At 47.6% G+C, this 26,944-nt stretch overlaps 1 protein-coding gene across 10 annotated transcripts in view; it reads left to right on the forward strand.

The window, feature by feature from the left end:
• The first annotated feature begins 3,537 nt into the window (after window positions 1-3,537).
• LOC144799137 (uncharacterized) overlaps window positions 3,538-26,944 on the forward strand; it is a 234,288-nt gene continuing 210,881 nt past the window's right edge. For 5 of the 10 annotated variants that reach the window (XR_013603760.1, XM_078670334.1, XM_078670341.1 and 2 more), the window contains exons 1-4: window positions 3,546-3,613; window positions 3,901-3,986; window positions 4,070-4,149; window positions 4,581-4,692. The gene's annotated coding sequence lies outside the window, so the exon portion shown is untranslated. Of the gene's footprint in view, window positions 3,614-3,900; window positions 3,987-4,069; window positions 4,150-4,580; window positions 4,693-26,944 lie in introns of all 10 variants that reach the window. The other 5 variants (XM_078670338.1, XM_078670342.1, XM_078670337.1 and 2 more) reach the window with 4 other exon arrangements.

The raw sequence follows: 26,944 nt of genomic DNA on the forward strand, positions 1-26,944 counted from the left end.
TCTAGCATTGGTGGCAAGCGACGGGATAAGAGCCTACGTCTAGAGATGGTACAGTGAAACGACTGACACACTACCTGAACGAAGAACAACCATGAGTCTCACCGTAACAAGCGAGAAGCCCACATTCCAAAAGGACCTTCTGGAAGAGTATACCCACCGAGAACTGAAACAATTCTGCAAAGACTTCCACATCGCTGCCACTGGCTTAAGCACCAAAGAAGACTACCAAAAAGCCCTGACAGCTTGGGTAGAGGCCGGAGCCCTCCTCCCCCCACCAGAAGGAGACGGCGGAGAGGGAGGACCGCAGACCGAAACCCACGGCCAAGAGGGTGAGAGAACAGACTCCTTGACGCGGAGTCCCAGCGCGGAGAGAGGTCTGTCGCCGGAGGAGATGACAGACCGAGAACGCAACCGAAGCCACGAACTAGAGCTGGCACGCCTTAAAATGGAAGGAGAACTCAAGTTGGCGGAAAAGAAACTGGCCGTAGAACAATTACGACCAGTGCTTAATTTGTAAAATATGAATGTTTTTGAAATGTTTTTTCTGAGGCCACTCCTACTTTTCTCTAGCCCCACCTACTCTCCTCACTGGCTCCACCTACGTACTCTATTAGCTCCACCCACATCCTCAACTGGAACTGCTAATAGTTAGATGTAAGCATGATGAAAGCATGGATATGTTATACAAAGGCACCCAGGCCAGAAAGCATGGAAACGTCACACAAAGGCACCAAAGCCAGTGGCGCTAGAGCAATTTTCAGAGTATTGGTGTTTCCCTCAATGTTACACACACAAACTCCACACAGACCGGCTAACATTTTCTTTTTCATCCACACCACCTTTTATTATTTGACGATTCTAAACCCAGACATGGCTCTGCCAATGTACCAGAGTCGCAACCAGTAACAGTACTGTTCTGCCCCTTGTCAGGCCATGCTGCCCCCTCTGGCTACTCAAACTATAACGCATCTTCTGCATCACATTCATGATCGAGTCACTGAGAAATGTATGTCCGCCCTGCTCCAGAACCATCTAAATAAGGCCCTTTCAAGCAGATTCTGTGCTTAACTGTCAATGAGACTCTTGGGCAGGCCCGGCTTAAGCGCCAGTGAGCACAAAATCAACGAATATTTCTCAGATATGGGAGATTTATGGGCTCCTGACCTTATCCCATTCTGCGAGGGGAAGGGGGGGCATTATTTCAAGTTATGCACTGGCATAGGATAACTGTGCGCACCCTCATGAGCAGTAGGAAAGAGACTGCCTAAAGTAAAGATTCACAATCCTCCTCTTGACCGGGGCCCAGGATGTGCATCATGCATGGGTCCATCTCCCTGGCCTTCCAGCACTTTGTGGAGTGAATGGGTGGAACATGAGCCTTACGACTCCACCAAGGAGAAGAGGTGCAGTAGGCAAGTAAGCCGGAAGCCCAAGGCAAGCAAGCATGGGGTAATAGTGCAGGACAAGGCGCAATATCACCCCCAGGCAGGCTAGGGCTTCCAGGCTACCACCCCTTTATTGCGAACAATCTACAACACTACAACAAGTAGTTGCATTGTGAGCAGGCTGGCGGTCTTGCCAAAGCTGCGCAAAGTTCCCTTAGCAAAAGAAGGTTAGGAGTCCTTGCTGAATAGTTGGTTTGAGTGACATCAAGGGTCAGCGACCCCGCCATAGTAGTATCTGCCATGGGGGAGCATGAGCAGTCACAGCTCTTCCCTTAAGACAACAAGTTAAACAAGCATTGAAAATGCAATAGGTCTCGCAATAGAAGAGTTTGACCTTTTGGTTTTGCAAATGGATGAGTGGCGTTGCGTGGATGAGTGGCGTTGCGTGGATGAGTGGCGTTGCGTGGATGAGTGGCGTGTGTGAGTGGCGTTGCGTGTGTGAGTGGCGTTGCGTGTGTGAGTGCCGTTGCGTGTGTGAGTGGCGTTGCGTGTGTGAGTGGCGTTGCGTGTGTGAGTGGCGTTGCGTCGATGAGTGGCGTTGCGTCGATGAGTGGCGTTGCGTGTGTGAGTGGCGTTGCGTGTGTGAGTGGCGTTGCGTGTGTGAGTGGCATTGGGTGTGTGACTGTGCTGCCTGTGGCGAGTGCAAACTACAATCAATTGGCACAGATTAAAATAATATTTTTAAAACATGATTTTATTATGCCAGTTTCAAAACAACTAGTAGTTTCACTTAACCTGCATTAACAGTAGCACTTGGAATATAGGTATTTAAACTCTTTGATGTCGCACATACGGCATTGAGTTGGGAGATCAACAGCTGAGCTGTACATTTTCAGTTTTGCGTGTAATTGTGTTATATCTAGGGAGACGGACGGACGTGAAAGTGATCGGGGGAGGAGGGGGGTGGGGAGCACGTGAGTGGTGTATGTATGTGCCTAAGCGAGGTGCTTGGGAGAGCGAGGCTGTCCAGGAGGGAGGGGGAAAAGGGAGGGGTTATGGCAAGCAGGGGGCCTGATTATGGCCACAGCTTGAAGTCTTTGAAGTCTTTTATATTATATTGTCCATTCAAGAATGAAAAACTCTGTAAATTCTCAACATTTAGCACAGAAATCTCTGATAGGAGACAACCCTGTAGAAGGTACCTTTCCCTGTTCCAGTTGTAAATCTTGCGCCAATATTCATGCAGGTGCAACTTTCACTCACAATGGCTATACTACTAGTGCCAAAGGGATGTTCAATTGCAAAACTTCCAATGTTATATATTTTCTGGAATGCCCATGCCGGCTAGGGTATGTGGGCGAAACATCTCGTGCCATTCAGACACGACTGACTGAACATCGCTCGGCGGTGAGAACTAAAAAAACAACAGCACCAGTTGTGAAGCATTTTCTAGACCATGGCCATGGTCCTAATGACTTCACGTGGCGCATACTAGAAAAAATTAACATGAGTGACAACAAAGGAGGCGATGCAATACGCAAGAAGCGTGAAGTCTTCTGGATTTTCTCTCTCAATACATTTCGCGAGGGGTTAAACAGCGAAATTCCATGGGAAAATGCGATCTTTTAAATACATAGCGTTAGAAAAAAGTGATGATAAAGAGCCACATGAATAGATGCGTTCCCGTCACCAGCCTATAATTAGTTGTCACAATATAAGTACAAAAATCTTCAATGCTTGTTGTTATTGTCCTTTATGTAATTATTTCTTCGACTGGTGATTAGCGCTTGAAATATAATTTTTATGTAGGAGATCATGACTGATCACCTACAGTGAATAGCGGCTGAGATAATAGCCGAGCAGGTTACTTCCAATTTAAGTAACCATCAGCGCAGTCTTTTTTCGAGCCGTTATTGTCCCTTATGCATTTATTTCTTAGATTGGTAATCAGCACTTTGTATATAACCTTTTGTAGTAGATCATGATGGATCACCTACATTAAATAGTAACTGTAGGAACACTTGAGTAGGTTACTTTTTATTTAAGTAACCATCAGAGCAGTCTTTCTTCGAGCTTCATTATTTGGAGCCACGTCATGATCAGCATAACGATACACACAGGTGTCTATTTAAATATGCGCGCGCAATCGACCTGTCCCTCACTTTCATCACGGAACTTGACGGAGTAAGACATCCGCCTCCATGTGGTTTTCATCCATGAAACTACAGGTATGTACGCCATAGACGCCGGCTCCATTAATGTTTCCCGTTTTGACTGAGCAGTCGAATGCTTCGGTCATTTTTAAATGCACCAGTTACTTAAAATATTATCCCGCCTAATGTTTCCCGTTTTGACTGAGCAGTCGCATGCTTCGGTCATTTTTAAATGCACCAGTTACTTAAAATATTATTCCGCCTTACATGAGAAGTTCTGCATGCCTATTTCAACTTAGGAAAATTAGAAGCTTAGTGTGTAGGACACGAGGTTAATATATTATCACTCTGTTAACCGGCAGGAACTCCTCGAGAAGCATTTATCATCTCCACGTGTCTTCATCGCTATTGTGCGAGCGCATTGAAATTTAAAGAGCCTACTCTGAAGGTATGTTACTTTTCAGCAAGAGTAGAGACTCAGCTAGGATGCCTGTTAACGATAGTAATTAGGCATTTGTTTGATTTATTTAGGAATTGAGCACGGCGTTTTAGCAACAGCCCGAATATCAGACCCCACATCAAAACACGTTAGTGATTCTAAAAACCACCTGGTAAGAACGTAGAGGGTAGCATGAGATAATTTATCGCTCTTCCTCACAGCGAATTCCCTAAAATCTGTATTTTATTTATCGCATTTCAGGTAATTTTTAGCCTGAGAGTTCGAATCAGTCTGTGGAGGCATCGAAATTTACAAGCTAAGGAGTTTACATAGGAGCACTTAGGCTTCCAGCACTCCCTACTGTTCATGCATAATAGTTTTACTTCGTTTTATATAGGAAGTTCGTGTTTCCTGGCAATATAGACCTTATCTGCCATATTGCTGAGGCCTTTGTACACCTGTCTACTATAACAGAACTGCAAACTTAGCTGATTAGGTTAATTACATTTTTTCTGAATTTAATGACCTTTTAGCAATGATATAACGAGTATCAGCTATGATATTTGGGATTAATAAAAATTATTTTGTCATTAATAATTATAGAATTGTTCATAAATTGAAGCGGCAATTCTATTTTAACCACCATATGGATCCCCACAGTGTGAAGTGCTAACCAGTGTGTTGCGAATCGTTGTCTTATTTCACCTTGTGTTAGGTAAGTGGAACCAATTCCATAGATATCTAACCCTGTAATTGAAAACGAACCTGCACATTAATATAAATAGCCAACATGAGTTTCTATTAATACTAGAACTGTCCATATATTTGTAAATAAAATAAGGGATCCCCAAGGGTTCGGACTTTTCAAAAGTAATGAATAATAGTACTGCCAGTACACATGTAGTACGGATCCAAAAGACTAGTTTCTGTTTATCTCATTTCATTTTATTCTTCACTTCTTCTCTGTTATTCTATCCTCCCTTTGCCTATTTGGTCTTGAGCCATTACTGTATTTATTATTTATTAGAGGCCAAGATTAGTATGTGAATTATAATTAACAGATCATCTATACCTGGCAACAGATTGATTGAGTCGTAGCTCGTTTTGCACCAGAAATAAGTAACTGACTTTAATGGTTAATAAACGTTTAATAAAGTTCATCAAAATACTAGCGTATGTAACAGTCATAAGATGCATCAGTCATGCTTTCTAGCTATCTAAAGACCTAGGTCGATAAGTGTAAAGTCACAACAGAGGCCATGTTGTGTAAAGAATTCACTAGTCAATAATGGCCACCAGTATATTAGCGTAGGTAACAGCCACATAATGTATCATATAGTGTATCATTTATGTCTGAAAGTTATTCAAAGATCTAAGTAATGATCCTATCAGTAGAAAGCTACAATAGAGGTTACGTTATGTGATATCATGTACGTTATGCTATTTTTGTCCTATCATCAGTTGTGTCTACATTATATTAATTCAGGACCCGGCTGGAGGAACATTTGTTTCTGGGTTTAGAAATTGTATTATGTATATACGTGATTTTTAAATATTCTCGCACTGTGTAGCTAAAACTATATTGAATGATAATACTCTGTATATTGATTATTGTTTTTATTTTCAGAAAGTTGTAAACTGTCTTGAGAAAGGCGCTGGCTGCCGAAACGTGTCGACACACAACTTATTCATTCATGTTCACGTATTTTTTATGTATATGTACTTTCTAAGGAAGGTATATTTTTAATTATTGATGCAAGATACATGTATTTTTTTTATGTGAATGTAATAAATTTTGTCATTACTTAGAAACTGTTCTGCAGCCAATGTTGGTCTTTATAATATTGTCTGATATTTTTGAAATACTGCCTAGGTATTGTTTTCCTCAGATTTATTCCCTGACCTAGGGGTTGATTGGCACTTGCTCTAACAGGGAACCCTTGTTGTTTACAAGTGTAGTCTTTGAAGTCTCCGCATGCTGGCAAATGGTGATGAGGCAGAGAGTCTTTGATTCAGAGTTGTACTTCTGGATTGCTTTACTTAGGGAGGAGCCAGACAAGCATGAGGGCCTTTGAAAGTCGGTAGTATAGACGGTATGTGAATGGCGACTTTGGGTGATGTTATCATACATGGTTCATGGCCCTGCACTGCAGAGCCGGCATAGCGGAAACGCTTTATTATTTACTGTCAACGAGAACTGAAGGCGAGGGTGCTAGGCAAAATGCAAATCTGGCGGGCGAGACAGTGCAGTGGCCCGAAGATGGGGGGTTGGGTAGTGTGGGGTAAACAAGAGCCACCCAGCAGCACGTGAGCGGGAGGCACCACTTGTAGGGGGTGGATGTGAAGAGGACTCGTCCCTGTGCACGCAAAAGTGAAAGCAGCGGCCGCATCAAAAGTGTGCAAATTTAAAATACAAACTGCAACGAAGTAGAGCATCAAAAAGAACCCGCTGTAGACTTACTGCAATTTGAGAGATGCTGTCGCGTGAAGGGACAAACTGAGTGTGTTACTGCAGTAGAAAGTGAAGAAAGGCAAACCAAGATGAAAAAAAAGTTAAAACAAGAATAAGACCAAAAGAGACAAGACGGAGGGAAGGCAGAGAAGGGGAGGGGGGAGGAGAAATGCGACACGGCGGGCAGGGGAGGGGGCGGAGCGGGGAGAGGGTGTGAAAGCAGCAGGGGCCTGGAGTGCGGCTGAGGGAACTGAAGAAATGCGACACGGCAGGCAGGGGAGGGGGCGGAGCGGGGGTGTGGGAGGAGTGCGCCTGAAGGAAAATACATGCACGGCAGGCGGCTGTGGGCATGTGCACGCGCTTTTAAGCTCAATGCGCATGCGCATTGAGCTTGAATTTCACGGGCACTGCAAGGAATCGCCACGATTCCTTGCAAGTTGGTTAAAGACTGTTTAAGCCCCCATAGTCTTGCAAGCTCGATGCGCATGCGCATCGACAGGCGAGACCTAAAAAGATAGAGTGTATTAAGCAGGCTAGAGAACAGAGCCCCTCAGCCTCGCAGGCCCTTAAGCCACCCCACCTGCTCACCCAGGCAGCCCCACAGCCGTCAGTGTCACTGTTTATGCATTGAGGGTCTGGTCTGTAGCTCCAAGCCTCTCAACAGGGTAGTGTAATAAATCAGTCAAGCTCAGTAGTTCAGAAGTCACCAAGCATGCTTATCGCTTCAATCATCCATGACCGAGTCTCCCGGGGCCCAATATGACCAGTGTAGCAGTGAGCAGTCGCTATGCCTTGCATCTGCTTTTACGTTCTCAGCAACCCCAGCCAGTAGGTACAGATTCAGGCGGCCACCCCTGCAGTCTAGAGGTCCCACATGGCATTAAAACACATAATGGAGCAGCGCACTCCCCATACTTCCAACAAAGTTCAGAGTCCCTGGCGCCCAACATGCACCGAATTGGCAAAAGCTGGTGCTCACGTGGCTTCCCTTCATGTCCCAGTTCGCCGAGCTCAGCGCTGGTGATGCTCTTGTTCTGAAGTAATGCAAGGATAAAAAAATAATTGGAATACAGTCCCCATAACAGCTAAACCTAAATGTGCGTGACAAAACTAAATGAAAGGCAACCTGCCCAGCACCTTTTCAGCCTCATCTAATAGTTTGCAATTCAGACACTGTAGCAACATAACACGAAGCCATGATCATCACGACAAATGTGCGAGGTATAACACATGATACGTCCTGAATCTTTTTTCCATAAGGTGGTACAAGATGTGCACACGCACCAAACACAGCCTGCAGACAGAGACAGTACATGGACTAGCGCCGCAATTAATGATTATTCACCGGGCCGCAGACGAGAAAATCTTAATTTATTTAAAAAAAGACACTGGTGCAGTGCCACACCAAAGAGCCTCATTTGGCGGGCCAAGCAAGCTACGCCACAGGTTGTGGGGCGGGGCGGCTGGAAGCAATGAACAGTGAACGGCTACGCCATTTAGTACTTACTTGCAGTCAGTAAATTACATGGTGGGATGGGAACACTCTGCCTTTAACTTCTACCCCGATATAAATAAACTTGGCTTGGTGCTGCTGCCTGCCCTCAACGTTGTCGTAGGGCTGCCTTGCAGGTGTGGCAATCTGAATAAAATCTGTGCGCAGTCGCACAGCCTCTGCCCCCGCAGAACCAAATCCTCCAGCCCAATGATCAGACAGTGTCCCGCCCACCACTGCACGCACCGGCAATACTGCAATACGGAACGCCAAAGGCGCCAATGCCATAATAACATCTGAAACGTCTTCAATCTTTGCTCAGGGTCACACAACCAGCCGCAACAGTCTGAGGGAGAAATTGAGAACACTCACTGTGCCAAGTCAGTGTGAGCGCAAGCGGGAAGTAATAAATAGCAGGTGAATAATTGTAAGGTGAGTGACGTGGTTCAGCAGACAAGTAGACCCGGCCCTGATAAATAAGTGCCGGAAGGCACCTGCACAAATTAAGCACTGAACGACTGCAAGGAGAACTGGAGGAGAAGAAGCTCCAGAGGGAGCATGAAGGAAAGAGACTCCAGCTCGAACATGAGCGCAGCTTGAAAGAACTGGAACTCAAAGCCAGAAGCGAAGACTCCCGACCCCCGGGGAACAGAGAAGCCCCTTCCCCGGTGGAGGCCAAAGTGCACATACCCAAGGACGTCGTGAAGGAGTATTACAAGGGGGACGACATCCAGCAATGGTTCAAGGCGTACGAGGTCGCCATGACCTCCCACCGAGTGCCCGAAAAGGATTGGGGGGCCGGATTATGGGGCCGCTTCCTCAGTGAAGGAAGAGACACCATGCTGGACATGCCCTCCACAGTCATGAAATCTTACCCCCATATGAAGGACGCCCTGCTATCCCGAAATGGGCTCACCCCGGAGATGTACCGGCAACGGTTTAGAGACTGCAAGAAGATCCCCAGCACCAACTGGGTGGAATATGTGAACTTCTATAGCCGGGCCTTGGAAGGGTGGATCAAGGGCACCAAGGTGACCACTTTTGAAGGACTAATTTACCTCATCGCCTATGAACACTTATCCACAAACTGCTTTGTGGAACTGAGACAGCACCTTCTGGACAGCAAATTGGCAGACCCCCGGAAGCTTGCTGTCGAGGCACATTGCTGGGTGAGCACCAGAGTCCCACGGGGTCCCGTGGTAGACTATGGCTGAAATGAGCAAGGATCTTCCCGCCAGAGGGGAGGGGAAGGTCAGGGTAGACAGAGGGGGTCCCAGGCAGGGCCCCAACGCAGTCCCCCCAGAAACCAGTCTGGAACCTCTCCTCCCGCAGCGAGAGCAGGGTTCCCCCAGCTAGACAAGGACCCCGAATCAGCACAGCCTGCTACCGATGTCAGCAAACAGGGCATTATGCCAATGACCCCCAGTGCCTCCTCCTCAAGAAAACAGCCGCTGCGAACCCCCCTGCGCGCCAGCTAGCCACAGTAGCCCTGGAAGAGGAAGAGATAGAGGACCCACAGGGGTGGGAACCAGCAGCCATGACACTAGTCTCCCTGGGGGATAGAGAAATGGTCCCCGGATCCCCCCTGCCAGACAACACTGAGAAGTACCGACAGCAGGTGACCGTCAACGGGCACCGCATAGGGGCCCTCCGAGACACAGGGGCCAGCATTACTGCAGTAAGGTGTCACCTAGTCACAAAAGACCAAATTATACCCTACGACTCCTGCAGAGTAATCTCAGCTGACAATTCCGCCCGCACCTGCCGAATAGCTCAGGTCCCGTTTGAGTGGGAGGGACTCTCCGGGGACTTACGAGTAGCGGTCCGCACCGACATGCCCGTGGACTGTCTACTGGGTAACGACCTGGAGAGCTCCCCGTGGAAGCAGGTGGAGCGAAGGACCCACCTAGAGATGGTGGGCCTGCCCGACTGGGCATGTGTGAGCACACGATCCATGACCGCCCGAGTGTCCATCCCCGAGGGGGTGGAACCCGAGAACCCTCGCCCTGTCTCTGACGATCTGGTGGGCAGCGAGCGACCCGAGGTCCCCGAGCTGCCCCCCGGCGAGGACATTGACCCCGACGCAGGCCCCCTAGGCCCTGCCATTGAACAGACCCCGAAGTTGGACGACCTCCCTGAGTTAGCCCAGTGGCGCCAGGAGGGAGGACCTTCCTGAGAAGAATTCTGCCTGGAACAGACCTCCTGTCCTTCTCTGGTCGGGCCGCAGCAGCAGGCCGCCGCCCAGGCTGCCGGTGACCAGTCCGGCTCCCACCTTGTCTATTGGGAAAACGGCCTCTTATACAGCGAACAGAAGTCTGCCGAACTAGGGTCAGCCCGGGTGCTGGTGGTACCCCTACGTTTCCGCAGCTTCCTCCTGAACCTGGCCCATGATGTGCCCCTGGCGGGACACCTGGGACAGGACAAGACCTACCACCGCCTGGTCACTCACTTTTACTAGCCCCGCATGCGCTCCACGTGTCAGGCCAGCGGGAAGAGCGGAGGGAGGCGCAAGGCTCCCCTCCAACCCTTCCCCGTGGTCAGTACCCCCTTTGAACGGGTGGCAATAAATATCGTGGGGCCTCTAGACCCCCGGACCTCCTTAGGCCACCGGTTCATCCTCGTCCTGGTGGATCATGCCACCCGGTACTCGGAGGCCATTCTCCTCCGGACGGTGACGGCCCCCGTAGTGGGGCGGGCCCTCATGGGAATCTTCTCCCGGGTGGGATTCCCGTGAGAAGTTGTGAGCGACAGAGGAACAAACTTCATCTCCAAGTACATGAAGTCCCTCTGGCAACAGTGTGGGGTGACATACAAATTCATCACCCCATACCACCCTCAAGGTAACGGCCTGGTTGAGCGATTCAATCGTACCCTCAAGGGAATGATCATGGGTCTCGAGGAGCCCCTGAGATGCAAGTGGGACGTCCTCCTACCCTGCCTCCTGTTCGCTTACCGAGAAGTTCTCCAGAAATCCTTGGGGTTTAGCCCCTTCGAGCTGCTCTACGGGCACCCCGTCAGGGGGCCCCTCAGCCTGGTCAAGGAAGGCTGGGAAACGTCTCTCCCGGCTCCCCCCCCAGATGTGTTCCGTTACATCCTGGCCCTCCGAAACCAGACTCGGAAGTTCCGGGAGCTGGCCGAGGCAAACCTTGAGGCAAGCCAAGAGGAAATGAAAGGTTGGTATGACCAGAATGCCACTCTGGTCGAGTTTCAGCCCGGACAGCAGGTCTGGGTGATGGCCCAGGTGGAGCCCTGTGCCCTGCAGGACAAGTGGACAGGGCCCTTCAAGGTGGTGGAACGCAAGAGCCAGGTGACCTACCTCATAGATGTGCAGTCCCCCATGAACCCCTTGAGGGTCCTTCATGTGAACTGCCTCAAACCCCACTTCGTGCGGTCCGAGTTGAGTTTGCTCCTCGCCACCGATGACGGAGTGGAAGAGGACACGGAGCCCCTCCCCGATCTCCTGTGTGCGAAGGACAAAGATGGCTCCGTGGAGGGAGTGAGTCTCTCCTCCTCCCTCACCCCCGAGCAGCGCAAGGACTGTCGCCAGTTACTGGGACAGTTCTTTGACCTTTTCTCTCTCGTCCCCGGCGTCACCAGTTGGTGCGTCCACGATGTGGACACCGGGGACAGCCCTCCGGTACGGCACAGAGCCTACCGCGTCCCTGACAGAGTCCGGGGCTGCATCAAGGCCGAAGTCTCCAAGATGCTAGCCCTGGGAGTGAGCGAGGCCTCTGACAGCCCATGGGCCAGCCCCGTGGTCCTAGTTCCGAAGGCGGCCGCCCCCGGCGCTGTTCCCGAGCTGAGGTTCTGCGTGGACTACCGCGGGCTCAACGCAGTCACCAGGACCGACGCTCACCCCATTCCACGAGCCGACGAGCTCATTGACCGCCTAGGGTCTGCTCGCTACCTCAGCACCTTTTACCTGACCTGCGGGTACTGGCAAATCGTCCTCACAGAGGGAGCCAGAGAGAGATCCGCCTTCTCCACCCCGGATGGCCACTACCATTTCCGGGTGATGCCCTTCGGAATGAAAAATGCCCCCGCTACCTTCCAGAGGCTGGTTAACCAGGTACTGGCTGGGTTGGAGGAATTCAGTGCCGCGTATCTCGATGATATCGCGCTATTCAGCTCCCACTGGACCGAGCACCTCCAACACCTCTGGGAGGTGTTGATGGCCCTGCAGCGGGCGGGTCTCATCATCAAAGCCAGTAAATGTCAAATCGGACAAGGGTCAGTGGTCTACCTGGGGCACCAGGTCGGGAGCGGCCTAGTGGCCCCCCTCCAGCCCAAGATCGATGCGATCGTGGCCTGGGAGGCCCCTATGACCCAGACGGAGGTGAGGGCTTTCCTGGGGCTCACGGGGTACTACCGAAGGTTCATAAAAGGGTACGGAAGCCTCGTAGTCCCCCTCACGGAATTGACCTCCAAAAACCAACCAAAGAAAGTTAGTTGGACCCCCCCCTGCCAAGAGGCGTTCGAAGCATTGAAAGACGTCATGTGTACTGCCCCTGTCCTACAGGCCCCCGATTACTCCCGAGAGTTCGTGGTCCAAACGGACGCGTCCGAGCACGGCATTGGAGCAGTCCTGTCCCAGATGAACGAGAAGGGCCTGGACCAACCAGTGGCATTTATTAGCCGGAGGCTACTCCCTCGAGAGCAAAGGTGGAGCACCATCGAGCGGGAGGCCTTCTCGGTGGTTTGGGCCCTGAAGAAGCTGAGGCCCTACCTGTTCGGTACTCACTCCCGGGTCCAAACCGACCACCGACCCCTCCGGTGGCTAATGCAAATGAGAGGGGAGAACCCCAAACTGTTGCGATGGTCCATCTCCCTCCAGGGGATGGATTTCACTGTTGAGCACCGGCCGGGTGTTGACCACGCCAACGCGGACGGCCTATCCCGATTCTTCCGCCACAGTGAAGAGAACCCCCAAGGGGATGGGTAGTTCTCTCTGCCTTTCAGCTGGGGAGTACGCGTGTTGGACCTGGCCTCGATGCGCGGTCCCCCCCCGTTCCTCAGCACCCCGTTAGCCTAGCTCTGCACCCAGAAGCCCCTGGTCGTCCCGTTCCCTGTCCGCCCAAACTCTCTACACGACCCCACCCACCGACGACCAGCCCCCGTCCTACTTCCCGGCCCCGGGCACCCCGAACCTGCATCACCTCACAGGGCCTCGACTGCCATTTTCCTTCCCGAGGTCCCTGACTTCCTGGGCCTTGCCTAACCCCGGCCCCAGCGAACCTTAGGCCCCAGACGCGCCAGTCCCCGCTGGGGGGTAAAGGGCTCCCCGAGTGAGATAAGGCAGGGAGTTTCGATTGCACCTCCGGCCTCCCCTGGGAGACTGGTTTCCCTCACACCTCTGGCCTTCCCCCTGTGGGCCAGTTTCGATCACACCTTTGGCCTCCCCGAAAGCTGGCTCCAGACCCTTCTGGGCGACTGGGAATTCCCGGACGCATCTTCAAAGGGATCAAAGGGCCAACTGACGGACCTCTCCAACTACCAGCCCCCAAGGCATGAGACCTCCGCCTGCGAGGGTCCGGACATCAAAGGGCCACTGGACTATATCAAGGCCCGCCCAACAACTAGCGGGCAGTTGTATCCTGGACAAGAGAGCCCTGCTGATCTGATCGCGGCTTACCCTTGGGGAAAACTGAACCTTCGAACTCATCGAGCCCTGCTGACGCTGTCGCGGCTCATCTTCGTAACGACGGAACTGGAACTTCGGAGCCCTGCTGACGCTGTCGCGGCTCGTCCTCGTAAAGACGGAACTAGAACATCGGAGCCCTGCTGACGCTGTCACGGCTCGATCGTGAACTCTAAAGACCTGCGTGGAAACATCCTGAGCCCTGCTGACGTGGTTGCGGCTCCTCAAGAACTAACCTCCAGATCGAGCCCTGCTGACCTCGTCGCAGCTCGAGGAGTACTCTGGTCCGGCTGGACCATCGACGCTACCAACACGACCTGGTTCGTCCCGAAGTGAGTGAAGCAGCCAGTACGGTCATCATCTTTGGTATCCCCCGGCTCGAGGATTGAGAGCTGTGCGCAGGGTACGCATTGTACGGGCCTAAAGATTGAGACTGTCCCGCTTCCCTCTTCCCGAATCCCTGAGACTTTACGATCCCTCGATCGCTTGTAAATACGAATGCTGATTCCTTTTACTGTTGATGAAGAACTTGTTTATTGAACTCCTTGGTGTGGTGTCTGTTCGTAAGTGTGGTGTGAGCTCAGTGTGTACGATCCTAGATTTGAAGTCCTCCCCGACGTGGACCTCACGTTAAGACTCTGCATTACTTGTGGGAGAGGTGGGTCACGGAGTGGTCGGGAAGGCATAGCCTGGCCGTCTGGGATCGCCCCTTCTAACAGAAATGCTCACATGCCACCGAGTCTACATGTGCACATGTGTGCAGCGCAGGGGTTGCTGCAAACGTACCCTGAGAAATAGGCAGGCTGAAAGCAATGCAGCGTCATTGAGACAAACAGAATGCGGCTAGAGGCGGCAACGATCACTGTGTACTCAGAAAAATGCGACCAGTAAACCAGGGCTTGGGTGTTTGTTTCCCATAAGTTGCCTAGTATTCTACAGGCCAGCTGATGCTTGGTTAAGTGTTTGCCTGAAGCCGAAATAAGGGCTGAATGAATATCTTTTTTTTTAAAGTTTTAAATGCGATACACACACTTCATAAAAATTTAATAAATATTCTTAAATGTGTTTTTAGGGGTTGTAGCGATCTTATTTTCAGTCCTACAGCTTAACCTAACTAGAACAATAAAGACAGAAAACTACATATTATCAACAAGCCACATTTCATATCGGCTAGTAACATGCACATTTCTGACTTTTTTTTATTTTGAACCGGAAATCAACATTTCGTGAATAGAACACTGTAACTGTTGTGCTTCTAATGGGGCCAAAGATGAAGGTTGGTCGAGGCTCGTCATGATGCAACCTCCCCTTGAAGATACTGCCTCGTGTTCGTGTTTTGCAGCACACACCTGTCCAGTATGTTGCCGCCTTCTGCCCCCCTCGTCCCTTCAGTGGGCAAAAGCCCTGTATGGGTTACCCTCTTTGGCCACAGTTTTCAAGAGAGAAGGAGGCCGTCTGTAACCCTACCTCGACTTAAAATCCCTTGGGTGTCTCTTGTGAAAAACAAAACACTCGTCTACAGGAGACGTTAGGATGCTTGCAGGCCAGTGAGGCACGGGCTCCCAGTGCTTAATTTGAGATGGTGGGGCTCTCATCAGACTTTGATCCAGAGCAATAGAGAGAAACACACAAGACAGTGACAGACAGTGACAAAGAAGGCACGGATGGAAAGGAACCCTCAAAGGTGAGGCAAAGCGGCAGGAAGTGTATGGTGGGGGATTAAAGAGGCATAGTGTGGAATCAGCACAGTACCTTGGGATTCAGCACTATGACATTCAGTAGTTCTGGCTGGGGGCTTCTTAGAACAAGCATTTACAATGCAATGGTTTCGCCTTTGCAAAAGTTAGAGCTATTGGCATTGTAAATGATAACATTTATATTTATGTGTTTTTTTTTTTGGTTTTTTTTTTGGTTTTGAAAACAGATAAATAAATGTCACTGTCATTTACATTGCCAATAGCTTAATCTCTCGCAAATGTGAGACCTATTGCATTTGCACACACACACACACACACACAAACATGCACAAGCAGTACACTGTAAAACACGTCATCTACACCCAGTACTGTACGCCTATAGCATGCATATATAATTCAAGCAGACTATACTGTTTAAAAACAGCCTACAGACACATGTGCTAAACACATAAGCCATGCACACGCAATATACCCTAAACACGCAGCAGGCAGACGCGGAATGCATACAATCTGTGCCTTGCATAGGCGGCGTGCACCCACGTCCTTTTGTAAATCAACAGAATGCACACACAATGAGCACAGCCTACTGTCCACCAAGTGGCATTATTCACAATATTGCGTGCATGGAAGGCATATATACTCACGCAATGCGATGTACACTATAAACTGTGATCTGTATTACATGTCTATGGTGCACATGTTGAGCGGCGCAAACCGGATGGAATGCTCACACATCTTGTAAACACTATATGGTGCGCACAAAATGTAAGCACATTATTCTGCACAATTACCATGCACGCAAGAGACGACGAAAAAACAACTTGTTTAAGGTGTAAACACGCCTAATGCACATCATACCATACATGCATGGAATGGACACAGAGTACATTGTAAAAGGAGCGCGCTTACGGTATAGGTTAACCACATATACAAAATACTCTTAACAAACTGAACAAAACTGACATGGCACAGACAATGCATACAAAATAAACTGTGCAGACAGCGTTAGTTCGGAGTATAGCACACATAGTCTGCACACGCCCTATTCAATATACAAACATGACATGGAAATACGTGTACTTGAAAAGTATGCACGTACTTTACGTTACTTATACACAGCTCACACAAACTATACTGTACACAAAGAGTGCGCATGCGCGCCCGCATAATGTAAACATATGCGTACACTATAAAGAAGGCATGCCTAGGACCATTGCTGGGCTATTAGGGCTCACTTCTAGGAATCCATCATGGCCGCCAGCCAGGCCCATCCATCATGAGCACTTGGTGCTGGAGCGCGCAGAGTAGCTGAGCAAGGGAAAATCAGACAGAGACACTCCAAAGCTCTTGAAGGCATAAAATCTCCTTCGGTGCATTAATTAAACAAGACTAGTGTGAAATATTCCCGAAACACGGTTGTAGTCGAGGAATGGCCGATTCAAGTGTTTAAGGTTATGCTGGCAGAAGTACTGATGTACTTAAATTAAAGCGCTCCGAGGACAATTGAGTAGCGCTAATTTTTTTAATCCTACGCATGGACGAAAGTGTCCTTCTTCCGATTAGTGTTTGCAACAAAAAAAAAGCGTGTGAAAGAAAGATTTCTATCACCATACAAATCTGCATTTTTATCCAAGCGTCGAGTACAACACTTGAAATATAAATATTTTCTTCTTTGAGGGTACTGACTGAGAGTACTTTCCATACCAAAGATAAACATGCTGCCTTCTTAAGGGCAACTTAAGGGTGAGTTGCTAATGAAAGCACACCCACCTGGGCGCAGTGACCCGTTATTTGCACCCGCAATCCTGACACTGAGCGCCCCAAACTCAAATGAACGGTATGGCAGCGTGTGAAAGGAGAGAGAGCTGGGTACTTCTCTTCCCCAAGGCCACGCTGTGCCTCAGGGGCAGTGCTTGGAGTGCGGTGAGATTTAGATCTTGGGAACATTCATGTAACAGAGCCAGAAAGTGCCAAATTTGGAACAAGCTGCAGTATCCCTCTGCACTCTGCCTACCCCCCTGCAGGCTGTTACTCTGCCCTCCACAGCCGCTGCCCCTCACCTTCATCTCTCGCTTGCAGAAAGTGTCTCTGGTCTGGGGAGGGCTGCACGGATGGCTGAAAATCCTGCTTGCTCGCCTCCTGGGGGTCCCGGGAAGTTGCCTCCTCCTCCTCCGTGGGCTCCTCTGCCAGCGCTGCGGCCGCACACCTTTTCCCCAGCAGCTTCTTGGCGGCCTCGAAGAGGAGGTCAGGAAGAGATGCGAGAAGTCGACGGGCCCCGGCGCCATCTTCGGAGGAATAACCTAAAATAAAACTTTGAAGATAAAAAAATAAACACCCGCCCACCGCCGCATGACGTTCAAAAAGGGGCGGAGCGAGAAAAAATCACCGGAACGCCCACGAATCTGCTCCGAGAATTACGGGCAGATCTCTCTTCCAATGGCTAGCCTCCATTTATGGAGCTAGCCAATGGAAGAGAGAGGCGGGTTAAAGCCCCGTACTGAAAATCAAAAGATTTCGCCTGCGCGATACTGCTTGCGCAGTAAACGCCAGGCGAAACCTAAAAACGTTGCGCCAGGCACTTAATCTTTTACAAATGAAGCCCTGCCTTCGCTCCATCCCAAACTTGGCACTGCAAAGTGGGCAAGTATTCCATTAATGGCTTACCTCAATGATCGGGACTAGCATGTTAATATGTTATGGAAAACTGGATGCCAGAGTGACACTTCCATGAGATGAGCAGTGGTTATGATATATGAAATTATATGCCGGCCAGCACTTCCATGAGACGCTCTGTCCGAGGGCTCAACCACCAATCGATGACAAATGATTAGTAAAAGACTCAAAATTGCATTCTTTTTTTAAAGCAGGGACAACTAAGTATCAAAATATTATTTTAATTAGATCACTGAAATTCCTTGCACCATTCCTGGTTTCATAACATCCACTCCTCTGACACAACAAAGCATTTTAGTGTCTAATTACCAAGATTTATGGTTGAAAGTAGGTGTTTCTTCAAGTTTTTCGCAGGAATCTAGCCGTCTCTTAAGATCTGGCCAATAGCTGCCTGGAGTAGACCATCTGTGAGTGGTGCAGGAGTTTAAAGGAAAAGTGGCAGGGTTTTTCAGTGGTAATGGTGTGTTTTATAGTCCCCATAGACTTTGCTCGGCATTTCTACTTTTCAAACATTAGACAGAAGCAGCAATGGAGCTCTTCAAGGTCATAAGTATGTATGTCCTCATTCCCTGGCCCTTTGTCTGCTTGATGGGTGTCACTGGTTTGCAAGATGTGCTGGTGTCATCAGCAAAGATGTAAGTTCAATATGCAGGGGCTGGTGGTAGATATTGGTCTTTGGTGACTTGCACAGGGGTTAGACTATGTGGAAGATTTTACTTTCTTCTTCTGCCATTCTGAAACCGTTGTCTGCAGTGCTTAATTTGCAAAAGAATGAGTGCCAAAGCTCGGCTTAGAAGCCCGCGCTATTACATGTCAGTGCACTGAATACCAAGGCTGCGCTGGCTTCAATTCACCGCAGACCTCTTTAATCCACTACTGGATACTTTCACTATAGCGCGTTCCTGCTTTCTCCCTTTGTGACGCTTTTTCAATCTTTCACTTCCTCGTTCTTTCCCCTTTGTGTGTTTTACTCTCTCTTACTTCGAGAAATGTCTGATTACAACAAATAAGTGCCGGTCACCAAAATAAGTGCTGATGAACCCCACCGGCAACCACTGCCTCAAATTAAGCACTGGCTGTTTGTAAGCGCTACCACCTTCTGCCGTGAACTCTGGGGTTAGGGAAGAACGCGTGGTGGAGTAAGCGGCCAAGAGAGGCTCCTCCTTCTTGCTAAGCGCAGCAAGAGAAACCAGAGTGTGACTGAATGGCAGATTCCAGAGTTGCAAGGCAGAGGATGGGGAAGGGACACAGGGACTATGCAGGGAGTATGGCAGAGAAAGACGAGGTCACAGGAATTTGCCACCAGACCAGGTCATGCGTGAGTCTAAAAGGGTACACAAAATGGTGGTATAATGGGACAAAAGGTATCACCCATGTTGGGGGCAAGTAACGCTGGTGCAGATCTGGAGCAACTTGTGGTGAAGGGAGGTGAGGCCCTGTGACTTGGCAAAGAGCAGGACAAGAGGCACACAGATACTCATCAGAGAGTGTAGCAGGCAGGTTAGGACTCTAATATGGCAAAGGGTAAGCAGGGACAGGCAGGCAGAGGCTGGGTGGATTGTTAAGCAAAGACTGGGAAGAGAAGAGGACGCAGGAACTGACCACACACAAGGGTGAGTGGAGGAACACAAGGGCACATCACCACTCAAAGCACAGCAGGTTTCAAATGTGATCCGTCGAAGCTGATCATGTCCGAAGACAACACTGTGCCTCCCAACAATTACTGTAGGTAGCCCATTGCACAAGGAAAGCGAGGGATTCGTTGCTGATTTAACTAAAGGTGTTGGATTATTGTAAGTGTGGATCTGTACATATTCATGTATGGAAGTATGGCTGGGGCTGTCCTCAGTGCACTATGGTGTGCAAGAACATCTGTTCCACAGAAAGGCATTGATAATTTCTGTGTTACAGAACAGATGAGCACAAGATCATCACTTTAAGACTAGACTCGTTAGGTCGAGGACCGAAAGGCTGCGCTTGCGCAGTCTCCGGGAGGAGATTTTATGTTTTTTAGTACGGGGCTTGAACCCGCCTCTCTCCTCCATCTCTCCTCCATTGGCTGGCTTCCTAAACGGAGGCCAGCCATTGGAGGAGAGGGGCATCACTCCGATCAAGCCCCGTCTCTTTCAGATTCGGGGGCGTGTTTTTGGGGTTCTTTCTACCTGTGACGAAATCCGTCACTCAGAACGCCAAAAACACGCCCCCGAATCCGAAATTTTCGGATGTTTGCGGCCGCCATTTTTTCACTCTCGTAGCAGGGTGTAAAGACGCTATCAGTAATGCAAGGCCCTCTTCTTGAGTTTGGCGCTTAAACCTGGCCAAGATAGACACCGACCAGGAAGCCCCTGTGTTGTAAACCCTTGCTGGAGAACTGCGAACATCAATTCCACAAAAAACAACACCCCGCAGAGACCGCCGGCTGCTTCCACTCACGGCTCAGTTAGATGGCACCTCACTCGGCGCGCTACAAGACAGCCTCTCAGACAACTTTAAGAGATAATACCGGAACCCGAATAGCCCTTAACCCGAAACTGGATGGCAGCCCAGTCTGTCCCGTTTCCTCTGAAGCCCGAAAGAGAGAGATAACCTCGGGCCGATTGGCTGTGGGCCGTTGGAGCTGGGGCGGGCAGGTGGGCTGATTGCGGTCTGGTCGAGAGTTCGATCGGGAGCCTGTCCCCTTCATGCCATAGCCGTGCCTGGCGTGGCTCGCTGTGAGGAGCAGGCCGGGTTGCCTTGTGGCGTGAGGGTGTCGAGATTGGGGTCTGGTCTCCTGCTGATGGTTGCGGCAGTGTAGTGTAGCTCCTATTTTCCCAATAGGCTCTGCGCATTGGAATAGTACCTACAGCAGTAAAGGCCTAGACCAGACGTTAACTAGGTCTACTACTGTCGATACTAGACTTAATTTTTGGGTTTGCCAGCTAAGCTCAGAGTTCGCTAGAAACTTTCTCGAATGTTCAAGGAAGGAATTAACTCCCCTGATTAGACAAGAAGGGATTTAGTTTCTGACAACCATAGAACATGACAACTTTGCTCTCCCCTAATCAAGAGTCAATCTCATGAGTCGTGTGAGCACAAGGCAATTATTTTACTCAGTCAGTACGTGCATTCTTAGTCTCATCAGAATGTAGAGAAAAGGAAGAGACGGGCGTGTTCAATAAAATATGTTATTTATTGATCAGTCTCTTTTCTCGTACAAGAGAAATGGATCGATATTATTGCAATACTTATAGTTAAGTAAAGTGCATACATTAGAAGCAATAGTATAAAATAATACTGTAAAAACATTGATATGGTTTCTGAGCCATATGATGTTTAAAATGATTAAAATATATTTACATACACATATACATTTGACTAAACGTACTCAACTGGTGTTTCTAAATACGCCTACCCCGTGTACCTGACCTAAGTCTAATGCGTGGGCGGGAATAGAAAGTTACAGTTTAAGTTAAGTTTGTTTTTGCCAAGTGAATAACTAAAGAATTCTCTAGGAGGGGTTATTCAGTTCTGTACCTGGAATTTAGGATGAATGAGGAATGGTATCTCTTTCTCTGCTCTCGATATTCCAGGCTGCCTGCGAGGGCTGCCCAGAAGCGCCGGTGCTGGGTCTCTCGGCTTGAGATAGCAGCGCGTCTCTCAGCGCGTCAGGAAGGCGGGGCTGCTGCCTGCGGGGTCTGCTTCTGCTCTCGGCTTCGGCAAGTATGGCTGCTCCGTCTTGTCACCACGCGTGTGTTTGCATAGGGCAAGATCGGCAATATTTATACCTTAAAGGTGCCGAGATTGACGTAAGGATGGACATAGATACGTCAATAAAGATGTCATACGACTTGCTCGTTAGCACATTCTTTTACTGAAGTTCTCTGTGAAATCAAAACAATGGCCGCACGGATTTTCCAGGTTGTCATAGGTTTGATTTGTTATGAGAACGTCGTATGCCTTATCAGGGGCTGGAGGAATGTCGCTTGTCTAATTAGATCTCAAGCGTTATGACCTAATCAGATAACACGTTCCTGTGCCGTAGTGTGACTGCGTCAGATAACGGTATCTGCATCATGGGGGCTTGTCTTGCCTCATGGGCTGACTGTTAGTTAACTTGATAGTTAGTTTAACCAGAATAGGGTCAGGAATAGGGGGATCGATTCAGAACCTATAGGAATACACGACACCCACTCCACGCTAACTATGGTCATATTTACTAATCTATGCATAGTATAACATAGTACAACATACTATAGAGAATAGTGTATACCTTACCACCCCAAAATACATAAATGCATTTTGAAATTTTCAAATATACTGAAAAATTGCAGTCATATATTTTGTATGCACTTAAGCTATGAATTAAATGCAAAAGTAAACACGCATTTGTATGCATTATTGCTTAATTTGGTATTTGAGAAATACACATGAAATGGCTCTTAATATAGCTATACAGAAAGGAAGTTCGAGACCATTTCATCACATAATAAAATATTTGTGAACATCCCAGCGGGCAACTAAAGTCTATAAAGTATCTAAAAATAAAAATCTTAGTTTTCTAGGAATAGTTTCTTACTTTAAGCAGAAGATAAGTGTCCCGAAAATTTTGTAAAAAATAATTTGGGGCTGCTAAAAAATTGTTGTCCGTGAACTGGTGGGAAAAATTGTTCATGTGACTTTATTTTTAAAGTTGAAGGCCGAATTCAGGGAACGCCGTGTGCGAGCTTGCTCAAAAGTCTCTATTTCTGTTCTGGAGAGAACATCATATCATTCAGGCTTTCGAAAAAACTGTCAACAGCTTCATGGGAAAGTTCCACTAAGTCGGAAATAGGTGTAACCATGCATTCATGCGCATGATTGCCTCCATTGACTTTCTTATTCGCATTGCTGACAGAAGGTCGTACCTGTTCAATGCTGCTTTCATCTTGAACTTCACTACTCTTCAATCATAGTGGTGAAGATTCCAGGAATGCCGTCATCAGGATTGGTAGCCTTTGAGGGCAGCACAAAGCGTGAACCTTGGTAGGAACCAACAGTGTATCTGCATCCACTGGCGCATCCTATTGTAGCGTCAGACAGGTGTCTAACACGCATTCTTCTCCGCATAGCAGACACCTTAGTACAGGTAAAACACACCTTTGCCACATTGGTCGAAATGATAGAAACCAAGTCATGTTTAGGTCTCTAAGCCGGGAGAGTCCCAGGATTTTTGATATCCGGTCCCGGTATCCAATGGCTAGGATCGTATCTTCCATTGTCGCGAGAGTTTGATCTGTGACATGTGTTGCCATAACGAAAAATAAGGACTAGGAATAGGATTCCTGCAATTAGTCCCAGGATCAGGGGAAGTCCGCCAAAAATCGAATGGACGAAATCTGGAAAAATACCCAGTATGGCTTTGAATGGTGTTAATGCCATCGAAAATACTGTCTTAAATACCTTTGAGACCCCAGTGGTATCAGAAATATTTAAGATTTCGCTCAGGATTTCCGCGAAATGTACGGGGGAATTAGTTGATAATAATGTATGTATCTCTGCAGTCGTCCTTGCGACTTGTAGATCATACGTTTCTTTAGATGACGTGAGCCTTGTAGGCGTCTGAAGAAGCACTGTTTTCATTCTGCTTAAAGTGTCTATTCGAATAGAAGTAATTTTCAAACCGGGCCATGCCCTTGCCTCCCTGTCTGGTAAGGAGCTGGGGAACAAAGAACGTCCACAGCACTTGACCTTCGCCGTCGTGGTGACGAGATAAGGAGTCCCGGGCATAAGACTACAACATCTGCGGTCTACAATAAGAATGTAACTCCCATTATAGAGTCTTTGAAAGAATGGTTCTATTTCAGTTGCAGGTGCGCCTTGCTGGTGACATGAAAGGTTGTATGAATTCCCTTCACAGGCTCCGTGCAAACTAATACCGTTACACAGAAGCGTGCCGCTTAGTGACATAGCACAATTGTTGCCACTAAGAAACACTTTCTGTCCTTTGTTACTGACACATGCAAGTGAATAGGGCAGGTTCCAAGTTCTTTTAAGGTACCCCTTTCCCAATTTCTCGTACATGCCAGCCTGTATATATTTTTGGCAGTATTGAAACCTGAAGGTTGAGATTGGAATATTTATGATTCCGTGGATTATCCATTCACTGACAGGTCGTTCTGACATTGTCATTGGTAATCTTTCTAGTTTTTCAATGCTCAAGATTGTATAATCAGCACCCTTCTGCGCCATACCGATTTGTCTATCAGTAAGGTTAAAGATTTGGAATAGTGACGTTGTGTTGATTAAACGCCAAGGCACATAGCCTGAACGCAGATTTTGTAACGTCCAGCCAAGCTGTACAATAGAGCGCAATTGTGACTGACCATGTTGTAATAACAGTAAGTCTTGCGATAATATATCGATTGCTGAAGACACAATGCTGTCCAATGAAAATATTCTGGAGGACAGAGTCATTAACCCATTGTCCACTACAGAAAGTGATTTTTCCAAATTAATACGATCAATTTCACGTATTCTCTCTGCTGTTTCAATTTGTGTAACCTTCCAGGCCTCATTGTATGCTGCATATACAGAGGCTGCTATGAAACGCTTTTGACGCTGTTTGCGTGGTCCCAGTATGAAATCACGCAAGTCAGCACCATCAGTAAGTAAAGTTAGGTGTTGCTTAATTTCAGGCAGTGTGGAAGTTTGTAGCCATTGAAGGCATAATTTGCCCACACTGTAGGTTGTTATTATCCCTGGGTGATGTCTTTGAGGATATCTAGGGTCTGGCCTGGTCATTTTGAAACCCTGTGTTTTATTCAGGAATCTATCTTGACAGTTATTTGTATCTGTGGGCCAGATCAACCATTGTTTCCAATCAGGATGTGTTCTGTTTTGGTTAAGTATATGGCTTATGTCTATTTCTTCATCTGTATCAGAGTTATTGCTAAGCATTGTTGGCTTTGGAATAGACAGGTTATTTAAATCTTTGATTTTGGCTAAGCCAAGACAGGTCGTTTGTTGAACAGTGTCATTTAAAAATATCATTTGTTCTGGGATCATGCAGGCTCTAAACAAAGCTTCTATACCCTGTACTTGCCATTCTTTTGTACCCCAAACACTTTTCAAATCAACATTTTTGTCCCAATAATCAAATCCAAATGTATTCATTTTTTCAAAGAATGAATCTGAATATATCAATTTTGTGTTGGTTATCATTGTTTTCATCCCTGTCTTGTTTGACAATTTGTAATAAAATGTTTCAGCATTAGTTATGTTAAAACCTGAAAAATATGAATATTTGTCATAAACGGTTCTAGAGCTCCCTTTTGGAGGTGTAGCACAATGTTCCCATTGATTATAATTTAAAACATTTCTAGGTTGTGCAGATTTATGCAAGAAATGGTTACCATAATGGTTATAGCAATACATACTATCATAATTTGTAGAACCTTGCAAATAATCATGTTTTGTAAATTTAGCAGACATTACTAAGTCAGACATCATATTGTTTATACTTTCAAAGTCCCAATCATCAGCAAATGAGTTTGGTTTTGCAAAGTCACTCAAGGAGATCTTGATTTGGTGTGGATATTTCAGGATCTCGACCGGACCATAAATTTCATAGTCAGTGTTGTCCCAGGCTACCCCACCAGGTATTGGAATTGCTGTGAAGTTGGCTGAAGAAAGTTCTGAAGAAAGTTCTCGTTTCTCGACGTGTGAAGATGTGTGTGGTTTGAGGACCAAGTTGATGTTCTGACTTGCTGTGTCCATTTTAGCATATTTTCCCTCAATGAAGCGTCCCAAGGTAAATACCATGATGAGCCAAAGTATGAGGATAAATGCACCAAAACCCACCCAAAATTCAATCCATGGAGTAACCAGATATGTTTCTTTCAGTTGTTTCAAAAGTTCCTTAGCTTTGTCTTTAAAGGATTTTGATGATGGCTGTGTCTTTTGTTCGCTGAAACCTTCAGAGGAATCATCGAAGTTGATGAAGTAACCAGATGCAGTTCTGTCAATTGTTCCAATTGGTTCAGGATTTTTGTTTCTTGCATTTTCACTTGGAACTTCATTGTAGATTGGTGTGTCTCTGCTAAATGTCTTTATTTGGGTTTTCAGAGGTCTGAGTTCTATTGCATTGTTGCATAGTCCTTGTTGTTCTTCTTTAGGCGTTTCGAATGTGATGAGCCTCTTTGTTAGGACCTCTGTACTGGTAGCAAACCTTGGTGTTCTGCTACTTATTGGGAGTCCACTTGGCCTACTGTTTGTTATCGGCCACATGTTGTGGTTTTACCAGGTCGATGGATACAACTCGGTTCTCCTTTTTTCCAGCAAGTGGCGGTAGTACAACTGATCTTGTCCCGTTGACAGACAAGACAGGAACTGCTTTTCTGTAAGAAGGCCCAAATTCCTTCTTTACCGCGATCTTCTCCCTGACTAGATCCCCGACTTTTGGAATCCAGACAGGTCTTGCTGGGACAGGTGGTGATTCTTCAGTGGTTGTTGGCTGTTGTTTCAACTGTATGTTGCTCAGGTCTTTTCTTGTTTTGTTTAAGTCCTGCAAAATAGCCAAACGGTCTTTGACATCAAAGCTTTTTTCTATTACCACTGAAGTCTGACTATCAAGGTCAGAGATCAACATCCTAGTTCCGAATAATAATTCGTACGGACTGAATCCCTTCAGAGAATTTCTTGGCAAGTTATTTAGACTACGTTGGACACTTATTAGATGTTTGACCCACCCAGCTCCCGAACCTAATACCTTTGCCGTTATAGATTGCTTTATGTCACGGTTTTTTCTTTCAACAATTCCGTTCCCCTCAGGGTGAAATGGACAAGAGTACCGCAATTGCACGCCCATGCTGACCATGGCCTCCTTATAATCCCGAGAGCTAAAAGCAGGACCATTGTCCGAATGCAGAATGCCAATTGCGTATGTGCCGATAAAGACTCGCAAATCTTTTATAACAGTTCTGGCGTCAGCCGTTCGCTGGGGCCACATCCATATGAATCTCGTGCATGAGTCCACTGCGACCAAGATATATTTATAGT

Source organism: Lissotriton helveticus, chromosome 12 (genome assembly GCF_964261635.1).
Source record: "Lissotriton helveticus chromosome 12, aLisHel1.1, whole genome shotgun sequence".
In the NCBI taxonomy this organism is placed as follows: domain Eukaryota; kingdom Metazoa; phylum Chordata; class Amphibia; order Caudata; family Salamandridae; genus Lissotriton; species Lissotriton helveticus.